Source organism: Pteropus vampyrus, unplaced genomic scaffold, assembly GCF_000151845.1.
Source record: "Pteropus vampyrus isolate Shadow unplaced genomic scaffold, Pvam_2.0 Scaffold950, whole genome shotgun sequence".
In the NCBI taxonomy this organism is placed as follows: domain Eukaryota; kingdom Metazoa; phylum Chordata; class Mammalia; order Chiroptera; family Pteropodidae; genus Pteropus; species Pteropus vampyrus.
Window position 1 is genome coordinate 142,906 of NW_011889731.1, and position 12,578 is coordinate 155,483.

Sequence of the window (12,578 nt, forward strand, 5' to 3'; positions counted from 1 at the left end):
TTGACAGCTGTTGAAAAGCAGGTGATTAAATGTCTTCCTTTGCATAATTGTGAGAACTTTTTGAATAATTTCTTGGTACAGACACAAAAATATCAGTGACTATCCTATTAGAATGGGACAATTTTCTCCTGGCATTCTACAGGCTATCTCACCAGCTTCTTTTGTCATCATTGTCTGTATTCTGAGTTACTCTGTCTTATGGCTATTTCAATTTTAGGAATTACAATTCTGTAATTTGCCAGTAATTGAAATCTTCTAAATCATTTGGATCAACATTTCAATGATTCTAGAATGTGAGGAAAATCATAGAAGAAATAAATGCCAATCAAATAAAACTAGAGTTGATGAAAACGTTAGAGCAAACCCTAAAGTCAGTACTGAATTACGCTTTAATTTTTGAACTTCGAACAGAAAACCAACCACAGTGACATGTAGTCATGTGTAAGCAGTACGGCCTAGTGTACTTCTTATTGGATCATAATGTTATTGTAATCACTGATAGAATCCCAGAGCAAATGTGTGCCTTCATCGAACTTCATAAACAAAAAAGGCAAAGGAAATCAGCTTCTTTTCTCCCAACCTGAACAGAAAATCTTTCCTCCATTCTGGGCTCTGGAAACTTTTGCTATCTAAATGCACTAGACTTGACTTTCTAAAGTGCAACCTTTGAAATGTTAGAGGTCAATATAAAGATGAGAGCAGGTCCCAAATACCAAATTTGTTCACTCTGAAAGAACAGGTAATAATGCGCTTTTAAAATAGGTGAATGGTAAAAGGATACATCAGTTGTATAACAAGCAATTACTTCATTTAACAGACGTTTACTATGTGCAGGTAACTTTCGGTAGGTGCTATTTGAGAGATATAATAGTAATTACTATGGTTAACATTTATTTATGGTGATACCAAAACAGTCAGTAGTCAAAATAAATAATGTTTGACTGCAGTATTTAAAATACCAAAATTAGTGCTTGAATCTGTTACAGTGTGGAGCAACGAGAACTCTCATTGCTGGTGGGAATGTAAAATGGTATGGCCACTTTGGAAGACAGTTTGGTAGCTTCTTACAAAACTGAACATACTCTTACCATCCCATCCAGCAGTCACATTCTTTGATATTTACACAGGGAGTTGAAAACTTATGTCCACATAAAAACCTGAACAAGGAGATTTTTAGCTGCTTTATTTGTAATTGTTAAAATTGGAGCCACCAAGATGTCCTTCAGTAGGTGAATGAATATGGTGGTTAATTTTATGCATCTACTTGTCTGGGGCCCCAGGTGCCCAGATATTTGGTTAAATATTATTCTGTGTGTATCTATGAGGGTGTTTCTGAATGAGATGAACATTTAAATTGGTAGACTGAAAAAAAGCAGATTGTCCTCCCCATGTGGCTGGGCCTCATTCAATCACTGAGGGCCTGAGCAGAACAGAAAAGACTGAGTAAGAGAGAATTCGCTCTTTCTGCCTGACTGTTTTAGAGCTGGGACAGTCTTCTCCTGCCTTGGACTGGATCTATACCATCAGATCTCCTGGGTTTCCAGCTTGCTGGCTGCAGACCTTTAGACTTTTCTGCCTCCATAACCACATGAGCCAATTCCTAATAATACTTACCTTTCTCTCTCTCTCTCCTTCTCTCCATCTCTCTCCCCTCTTCTCTCCATCTCTCTCCCCCTCTCTTAATATATTGAATAATATTGTTGAGTAATACTGTGTAATATATATATTACATTATCTAATCTGTTGGTTCGGTTTCCCTGGAGAACCCATATTAATATACTAGATAAATATACTTTTTTTCAGCACTAAAAAGTAATGAACTTTCAAGCTATGAGAAGACATGGAGGAAGCTTAAATGCATATTACTACATGAAAGAAGCCACTCTGAAAAGGCTACATACTATATGATTCTAACTATAAAATATGTGAACTGGGCTATACCATTAAACCTGCTTTTAAATATCAGTAAGCCTTATTTTAATATTTTAGATTATAAGTAAATAAAAATTGAAATATTAATATTTTCCCTCTATGCATCCAGTGGAACATCTTTCACACATGATCAATGTGTTCCATTCAGTTCACAAGGTACCTCGGGGTGGCAGGGCCGTGTAGGGGTGTTGATGGTGGTGTCCTAATAGCAAATTGTGATGTGTTACAAATTCCATGTGCAGTTAAAGTAGATTTCTGTATTAAAGCTTTCCAACAGTGGAGTAGGAGGTTGAAAATCCTACTAATGACATAAGCATAAGGAACCAAAAATTCACTGATGACACTTTCCTACTTGGAATATTGAGAATTCTTCATTAGCCAAATTAGGTTAAGGAAAAAAAAAAAAATTTTCTTTAGATCCAACAAGTTTGTCCATAAGAAAAATTCAAAATTATCAAGGAGACTTAAAAAAGAGATTTTCATCCACTCTGGTTAAGGATGCACTTCAACTAATGTATTGGATTCTTTTGTTTAATGATTAAAGCTAGGTGAGAGTTCTGTCTTCTCCCCCACCACCTCACTACCAGACAGTAGGGTAGATCATTATAATTATGGCTCCTGTGGATTATTCCTCTCTGTAGGCACATCTCTGCAATGCAATGTCTCTGCTAGCCCTATCCAAGAGTTTGGGTGTATTTTTCTGCCCCCTCAAATTTGAGTTGGCCTTGTGCCTCCCTTTGACCAATAGTACATGGTGGAAGTGACTTGAGCTAGTTTCCTTAGAGATCTTTTAGCTTCTACTCTGGTGCTCATCATGTGTGAAGAAGTCTAGTCTAATCTCCTGGAGGTGAGTGCTCATGTGAAGGATGACATGGGGTTGACAGCCAGCACCACAGCCAGACATGTGATTGAAGACAGCCTTAGTCCAACTATCAGACAACCGTACGACCTGCACAAGGCCAGCAGAACAATGACTCAAACTTCCAGTCAACAGAATTGTGAAAATTATTAAATCATTGTTTCAAGCCACTAAGTTTGGGGTGGTTGGTCACATAGCAACAGGTAACTAACAGAGGTCGTCTGTTTAAATGGGAATGTACCGACTTTTGCAAGAAAACGTCACACAACCTTTCCTTGAGGCTTGGTGCGGCCCTGTTCTCTGTCTTCGTGAGCGTTCTGAAAGGTACCCTCTATGGAAGGATCAGCAAATCTAGTTAAATCCGGCAGCCGGGTCCACTTAGGGTCACATGGAGTTTTGGAAATGGGGATACTCTGAAGCCGTTGGACTGCAGGGCTCCCAGGCTGTTTATTTCTTTGTTTCTGCAGGATGATGGTGCATGCATCATCACTCTAGCTACCCCTATAGATTGAAAATACATCTCCAATGAAAAACTTAGAACCTAACATTCCTATACTAATTAAGGAACCCTCGACAATATTAGATAATGATATTTGAAGCATTTTCAGAATCTGGAGTATAAACTTTGCATTGTGGTTCTTCACTTCCTAATTAACTGCCGCTGGGGTAGGGATGCCTGAGTAGAGTTGGTGCCAACTCAAGCAACAAGGGAGATTGGCATTAATCTACACGCCCATGTGGATCCCTAATTTTATTGAAATCTCTTCCCTCTCCCCTTTCTCCCGGCAGAAACCTCATACCTGAGTTCAGTAGTCCCTTCTTATCTAAAGATTCACTTTCTGTGCAGTTTCAGTTACCTGCAGTCAATTGTGGTCTGAAAATATGAAGTGGAAAACTCCAGAAATAAACAATTCATAAGCCTTAAATTGCATGCTGTTCTGAGTAGTGTGGTAAAATGTTGTGCCATCCCACTCCCTCAGGCCCAGGACATGAATCATCCCTCTGTCCAGTGTATCCATGCTATAGATACTCCCTGCCCATTAGTCACTTAGGAGCCATCTCTGTCATCAGCTTGACCATTGGGGTATGACAATGCTTGTGTTCCAGTAACCCTTATTTTCCTTAATAATGGCCCAAAGTGCCCGAGTAGTGATGCCGGCAATTCGGATCTGCCAAAAAGAAGCCGTAAAGGGCTTCCTTTAAATGAAAAGGCGAAAGTTCGCTACTTAATAAGGAGAGGAAAAAAATTGTATGCTAAGGTTGCTAAGATCTATGGTAAGAAAGAAAGAAAAAGAATTTTGTGCTAGTTTTGATCCTCCAGACACATCAGGTCAATAATAGCCTGGTGCTACATCACAATACCTATGTCATTCTCTTCACTTCATCTATCATGTATGCATTGTATCATCTCACATTGCAAGAAGGTGAGTACAGTAAAATAAGCTATTTTGAGAGATCACATTTATATAACTTTTACAGTATATTTCATGTACAACATATAATATTCTATTATAGTTATTGTTAATCTCTTACTATGCCTAATTTATAAATTAAGCTTTATCATAGATATGCATGTATAGGAAAAAATAATATATATGGGGTTTAGTACTATCCTAGATTTCAGGAATCTACTGGGAGTCTTAGAACGTATCCCACATGGATAAGGGGGAACTACTGTATAACGCCACCTTATATAAGGCTGTCAAGCTGACAGGGGACAGGAATTCCCCAAGGGAGAGGGGCAGGGCTGACCATGAAGGTCGAGAGGACACCGGAAGGCCCATCCAGGAGGAATCGGGGGAAAAAAGCAAGAAGGCCTGATCTGATTAAAAACACCCCCATTCAGTGTATTTAAATCAGTGTTTCCCCACCTTCTTCAGGTCATGGCACATAAAAGAAAAGGAAAATATTCATAAGATACAACGGGGGAACATAGAGGCTGCTGGCGCTGACCATCCAGTCAGAGGGGACTTGTGGTTCCCCGGTGTACCCCGGGGGCAGCAGTGGGAAGTTCTGGCTGTTTGTTTTTTTTAAAGCCCTCCTGAATGTCATATCTATATAATTAAAGTAAATGAAAGTTGGCTATTTCAGTAATCTATAGGAGAATTTTCACTACCCCTAGGCATCACTGGAGGCACTCTAGGCAGGGAACAGCTGGGGCTGTGGGTCTCTGCACCCAGCCACATTCAGTCACAAGACTCATTAGAAATAGGCAAAAATGTGTAAGAAAGAGGACAAGTCTGAATCAATGGGAATCTAAAATTGTATACTGTAGAAAAATACCACTTTATTACTTCCATAAACTCTACAAATTAGTCACTGCAGTCTAAATAGCTACTCATGGGTTAAATGAGAAGAGCCAATAAAAGAGCTACAATTCCCAATTAAATCAAGAACAAAAATGTCCCAAATTGCCAAATTATCTATCTTGAATTAGTTGGGTCTAAATAAAACTCAGTCACAAGGGTAAAGATGGGAACTACATATATTGAGTGACTGCTCTCTGTGTTCCCAGAGACTTCTATATATTACCTCATTCCTTTCAGCATACTTCATCCCATGTAGTTGTCCTATCTCTCATCTTAAAACTAAAAACCAAAGCCCAAAATCAAAACAAAAAGTTCTCTTAACCGTGCCCTGGAGGCACTGTTCCATTTGTCTTCTCCTTATCAGTTCTTTTCAGAATAATTCCATTCCAGGAGCCTCCAGTTCTTCCCTTCCTGCCTCAGTTCAGCATGCTCATCAGGCTTTTTAAATCCCATCCACACCATGGAAACTGCCTTGGCAAGGTCTCCAATGCTCTCCTTGCCAAGTTCGTTGGCCAATTTTTTATGTTTTTCTTGTTTGAACTTTCAGCCGCTTTAAAAACAGTTGACTACTCTGTCTTAGAAACACCCTCTTTTCTTTGCTTTGGAGAAACCAAACTTTTCCAGATTGTCTCCTGACTCTCTGAAGGATGGCCTTTCCTCACCGGTACTACTTCTTTATGGTGCGCCAGCCACACTTGCTTTCTTTCTGTTCCTGAAACATGCCAAGTTTGTTCAAGTTTGTTCAGTGCCTTTGTCACATGGAGGTTCCTTCTCATCATTCAGCTCAAATATCATTACCTGATCTCATTATGTAAGTCACCTCCCTACCTCATCTCCTGTTGTATTTTTTTTCATTCATGGGTTTCTATCTTAAATCCTTATTTATTTGTGAACTCGTTTACTGTTTTTCTTCTCCCCAAGACTGAATTCCTTGAGAGCAAACTCATTGTCTGTGGCAACCTAAAGATACACATTATGGTAACCAGCCTCCAAGTTACTCTTGTCTCCTGGTATTCAGGTCCTGTATAGTCCCTTCCTGCATTGAACCAGGGCTAACCCGTGCGACCAATAGAATACTAAAAAAGTGAAAGCATGGTACTTTTGCCTTGGTCTCTTGGTTTGCTTCCTTTAGGGGAAGCAGCTGCTATGTTGTGAGGTCAGTCAAGTAGCCCTGTGGAAGGGAGGCCTCTTTTAACAATCAGTACCAATTTGCCAGCCATGTCAGTGAGCCAGAAGATCTTTCAGGCCCCGTCAAGACTTTGATTGATGGCAACTTCATCAGAGACCCCAAAGCCAAACCAGAACTGCCCAGCCAAGATGGTTTCACATTCCTGATCCACAAAAGGGTAATAAATGATCATTATGTTAAGTCATTAAATTTTTTGGTGGTTTGTTATGCAGCATTAGATAATGCAAATTGCTACATTCACTCAAAATGGATGCTCAAACTAGCAACTGAATTCCTGCCTATCTCAACTATATTTGTCATCAGCGTGAATCCACATTATATCATCAGCCTGTCGAAGAGCATTTATTGATTACATGATTATATGGCCAACACTGCTAAGCTAGAGATAAAGAACTGAGCAATACAGCCCAAGCTCTCAAGTTGCTCTTGATATAGTTTAAAATATAAGACAATAGTTCTTGATATAATTTAGGAGACAGGCAAGAGCATGTGAAAAGTTAACAACATAAACTAGAAATTTAAGGGATGATGACTTTAGAGAGAGGCCAGAGATCTTAAAGTTTGCTTACTATGAGAAGTTTTTATGGTAGAGATGATCATGGACCTACATGAAAATACATGGTCTAGACCTAGAATATTTACGGTTCTCACACTTTAGAGTGCATCAGAATCATGTGGAGAGCTTGTTAAACCTCAGATTTCTAGATCCTGCTCCCAGAGTTTCTGATTCAGTCGGTCTGAGTGGGGGGTCCAAGATTTTGCATTTCTAACAAGTTTCCGCATAATGCCGATGCTGCTGGTCCAAGGACCACACACTTGGATGCCTGCTACTCAAAGTGTTATCCACACACCAACAACATCAATATCTCCTGGAAGCTTGTTAGAAATGTAGAGTCTCAGGCCCCAGCCCAAACCTACTGACTCAAAACGTTAACAAGATTCCCAGGTAACTCATGCGCACACTAAAGTTTTAGAAGCACTGCTGCTGAGGAAAGACAGGTATGATCTCTTCAGCAAGCTGGGCAAGTGCTGGATTGGCTGAGCACATCTGAGCTCAGGCATGGCCTGTGTACATGAGAGAATTCTTCTCTATGGTCAGCCCATTTGGTTTCATTGATTTTTCTTAGGCAGATCATTTTTTTCACTCATTGATTTTTTTGCTGCAGCTTGAGTCTTACTCATCAGTTCTCTGCAGGTAATTTCAATTCATTTTGATTAATTTTCTCACGAGCTTGGCATTTTTCCCCCTGGCACCAAGCTATACAACTAATTGTGCTTGCCTGCAAGTGACTAGATATGGCACAGCTGTGGAAAACTCCAAAAGATCAAGGTTACTGCCCTGTGCAAAAGAAGAGAGGCCTGGATACTTTCCGGAAAGCCAAGGAATTTGAGCCAGGGCCAGGCGTGGGGACTGAATGACATTGTGCTGTTTGCTAAGTGAGAAGCTGGTGATAAAATGAGCATGTCTAGAGCAATGCTTTGAAAAATTCTACGCTAACTCTAGAAGGAATGGGTGATTATGAGATAGATGTGGTGACATCAGCTACTCTAATGTTCAGCCCAACAAATTTTGTCTTGTGCCTTTTGTGCTCTCACAAAGGCCACATCCTCCCCACGAACAGAGGAGGCCATTGTGTCTGCTTTGTCATGCTAAGACTCGGGGGAAGAAAACCCTGTTCCTCAGATCTTATGATCCCAAATTTTCCTTCCTTCCTTTCTTCTCCTTTTTGCGGGTTTTCATATTTTATCCCATTGACTGAGATCACAAGTTAGCTACATTTTTCCAGAAGTAGCAACCTCTCTCTTTAAAAAGTTTTTTTTGTTTGTTTGGCTTTTTTTTGGTGGTGGTGATGGTTTTACAGGTGTATACTTTTCTCTAAACTCATCAAATTGTGGACATTAAATATGTACAGCTTTTTTGTATAACAATAATACCTCAATAAAAGTGCTTTTAAAAATATATAAATAAAAAGGCATTTTTCACCCTTCATTCAAAATTCATTTACCAAACATTCCTTGTCTTTGGGCAATGTTGAATAAGACAGTCTCTTTCCTTAAAGAGGAAAGACACTTGTTTTCAATAATTGCAAAGTAGTGTGATATATATTATATAAATACTGCTCAACTTACATAGCCATTTGATTCTCTTAGGCAAAGGTTCCCAAACTTTCTCCTTTCATGGCACCCTGGCCAAAAGAAATATTGAACAGTTCTGCTTATTAAGTAGTTAGGTCCAAGCAACTTAATTTAATTTGTTTCCTATAAACTTAGTAGCCATTTAAGCAAACACACAAAGTAAAGAAAAAAACTTTTTTTAGATGACCACACTTATTCATGGATGTGTGCACCAGTTGGGAACCTCACAACTTCTCAAATTTTAGAAACAGATTAAACACCGCCACCCCTCATATCATGTTCCATATTGATGTTTATGAGCTAATGTTAAAACCATAAACCAGTATGAGCTGGTAGTTCGTACAATGTCTGGCAGTTGTTGAGTACCTCTGTGTTTCCTTTGAAAATGTAAAATATGGTGTCCCTTGTGAGTTTGTTGGGGTGCCTCAGGAAACTGTGGCCGTGAAGTCTTATGTAAGTGTTGAAGAAATATGCAGCTCAAAAAATCCTGGAGCTCCATATTTCCCACTCTCCTCATGGACTCGAATTTACAAAACCACATTTTAATAACCAAGTATAGTTAAAAATTTTTTTTCTGATGGTTTTGTGGAGATACATTATTCCATTTAATTCTAATTTTTATGCATTTCAAAGTTTCTAATGTTGCAGAGTAAATAATTTTGTCATTTCAAATTTACTTTTTGTCATAAATTTATTTATTGTGATATACATACAGTAAAAAGAACATATCAAGTGTCAGCCGTCCTAGGGTTGCCAGATTTAGCAAATACAAATACAGTTAAATTTGAATTTCATATAAACAAGCACATTTTTTTTTTTGTATTAGTTTGTCCTGTATTTTGTCTGTCAAAACCCATACCACCTATATCAAGATACATATAATAACATTTGGCCAATGGTGGACTGCTTATACCATTGTGGTTCCATAAGTTTATAATGGAACTGATAAACGCCTGTCACCTCGTGATGTAGCCATTCTAATGTCGTGGCACAGCACATTAGTCCCTTGTTTGTGGTGATGCTGGTGTAAAAAAACCTACTGTGCTGCCGGTTGCATAAAATTATAGCATATGCACTTATATGTAGTACGTAATACTTAATAATGATAATAAAAGACTATGTTACCAGTTTATGTATTTACTATACTAAACTTGTTATCATTTTAGGATATACTCTTTCTACTTATGGAAAAAAGTTTGCTGTAAAACAGCATGTTGTGTTATGCTGGCAGCAGCCTCATACTTCTCTTGTTTACCCCATCTCTCGATCGCATCATTTTCTGTTGTGCTTGATTTAATAATGTGTTGTTTGTATAATAACATGCTGTACAGGTAGTAGGCTATACCATACCATTCTATGAAACTGCCTAAGGACCGTTTCTCAGAATGCATCTCCGCAACCTTTATGTTCTCGCGAGATCCACAGCAACATTTCTCAGCCAATGCTTTCTCAATTTCTCTCTCTCCTGAATGGTCTCAAAGCTTCTCACTCACTCAACCTGAAGAATTTCCTAGACTCAGCCCATGTTCCTTTTCAGTTTCTCTCCACTTCCTGACTCTCCCCTACCTGCCTGCTCCTCATTCACCTCTCTTTCTGCCCTTTTCTGCCACGCCAAGCCAGGTGAAGATAATAAGGCACCGAGAACAGATCCACAAGCGGATAGCTTCCACAGGCCCGTTGCATCTTTCATGCTATGCTTGCTGCCTACTTTCTGGATTCTGCATCCCCACAAAACTGAGAAATAGGCTGACAGAGATAAACTTCTCGGTAGGAAGGAGAGATTTAAAGGGAATATTTGCGAGAAGAAGACAGGTGATCCTCACTAGTTTATCAGTGGCTGTCGGAGCCGCCATTGCTGAAACCGTGGCAGCTTCCCCCTGCCTCAGCCCCTTTCAGCCCTTCCCCTTGCATCTAACTCTGAGATGAGACTTAATGTCCCTTATTCTGGGAACAGGAACAAGCTACAAGCCTCCTTCTTGTGTTGGCTTCTCTCTACCACACATTCATTTTTTGATGTTTGTTCATGCACTGGGTTATTTTACGCTTCTGTAATACAAGGGTGTCACATCAGCCATTTTATAGCTGATTAATGAACAATTTGGGTAAATCGGAACTTGCAGAAATAAAAAAATGTTGCTCGGAGTCACCGTCATGAACAAGGTAAGCTTTTGTGACCAAGAAGGGAGCCACAACCTTTGCTGGGTGGACATGAGTCTGGAAAGTTTCTAGAGAAGGCGGTGCTTGAACTCAGATTTTGCTAAACTCCTTTGACAGAGGGAATGTGTTCTAAGTGAGTTAAGTTCCGAGGAAAGGTAAAAATTTCAGTGTCATTCAGTAACAAGAAGAAGGAAGAGCAGCATTAAGTCCTAAGCAGAAATGGTGGTATTTGCATAGGGCTGGGGTGCAGATGGAGTGAGGGTGGGGGCTTCAACATTTTCTGTGTGTCACTGGAAACCATCAGAACCTGGTCAGATTTTCATTTTAGACAGATTGCCTTAGTAGCTCTGTGTAGGTGAATTAGAGGGAATGGTCAGTTAGGGGACTTGCAATTTAGGTCAAATAGTCATTCACCTCTTAGTATGAATTTATAAAGAGCCATTGTTTTCCTCCAAAGCTTCACTTGACATTAACAGTAAGGAAATGAGAGTATTACTGAAGTAGTGAAAAATTAGCAGAACATTTCAAGGCAGTAGATACTGCTAGAGAGTTAAGGTTTTGCAGAGGAGTAAGCATCATTGCACAGGGCCACCTTCGGCAGCTTTCAGCCTCTACACCCATGAAGTCGGGGCAAGAGGCACGGATGGGATTAAAGAAATCAGGAAAAAGACAAAAATGATCCATGTCATGAGTCATTTGGGGGTTGATGTCAGCCACATTGATGGGTAAGCCAATATGAGATGATGGAATACTCTCAGAATCCAGAGTTTCAAAGGTGTGACATCTCCTGAACATCTGTTCTTGTATTTATGAGTGTGTCCAGGAATGAGTCAGAGATTAAGAGAACAAATAGTTTGGAGATTAAGTAATCACCCATTCTGTTGGGGCAGCTCCTGTAGTGCCTCATTTGATCAGTTTAGTAGAAGCAAGAGACAGTAGTTTATGATTGCAAAGCAAAAGCCGCTCTCCCAGAAAGACCTGAGTTCCTGGTAGGGGAATATGAGCTAGCAGGCTGGAAAGGTCACACAGGAAGTTAACCCATAGCATGGAAAACTGAAAAATGACTTGTTACATCTCCTGTCATGGGTCTAATTTGTTTAAAATCAAATCCATCTGTTTATTTCACACTCTTTGTTCCACTTCCTTGCTGCAATCCACAGTGGATTACTCCATGACTTTAAAAACTGGCTGCACTTACAATAAACTAATAACTTATTTTGTGGTTAACTGCATCAGGGTATTCTGGAACATGCCAACACTTATTCTTTATCATCTGTCTCTATCTATCTATCATCTATCTATCTATCTATCTATCTATCTATCTATCTATCTATCATCTATCTATCATCTATCATCTATCTATCATCTATCTATCTATCTATCTATCTATCTATCTATCTATCTATCTATCTATCTATCATCTATCTCAAGAATGAACTTTTTAGTGTGGCACATTGGCCAGGAAAATCCTTTAAGTCTCTTTCACAAAACATACTATTTACAGGCTCTGAAGTGACACAGCTAGGGGTAAAGATTTCCGTCATTCCACTATGCCTTCCTCTCACTTCCTGCAAACATAACCTGCAAATGCTCATTTGCCTCCTATGTGCCATACATTACAAAAGACTTCTTGGCTCGATTGATTCTTTTTATGATCTCCAAATCTTAATTTCAAATGAAGCTTGCTCCTTTTCAGGAAAGAATTATCTTTTATGCAATAAACCAGAGTCCCCTGAGGCATTCATTTGAGATGCATCAATTCCCTTAAGGTCTCCTAACCCATTAAAATATGTACAGTATTTCTGGTTAACTAATGGATCATTGGAAAAATGAGATTGCATGCAAGATATAATTCAAAGAAATGCACTTGGGGTTGTCGGCCAATCCATTCATAGGAACATTTGCTGACTGGAAAAATATTTTATTTTTTTGACTTAATCCTTTGCCAGACCACACAAACTAGTGAAGATCGTTGTTTTTGATTTGTTGGACCTAA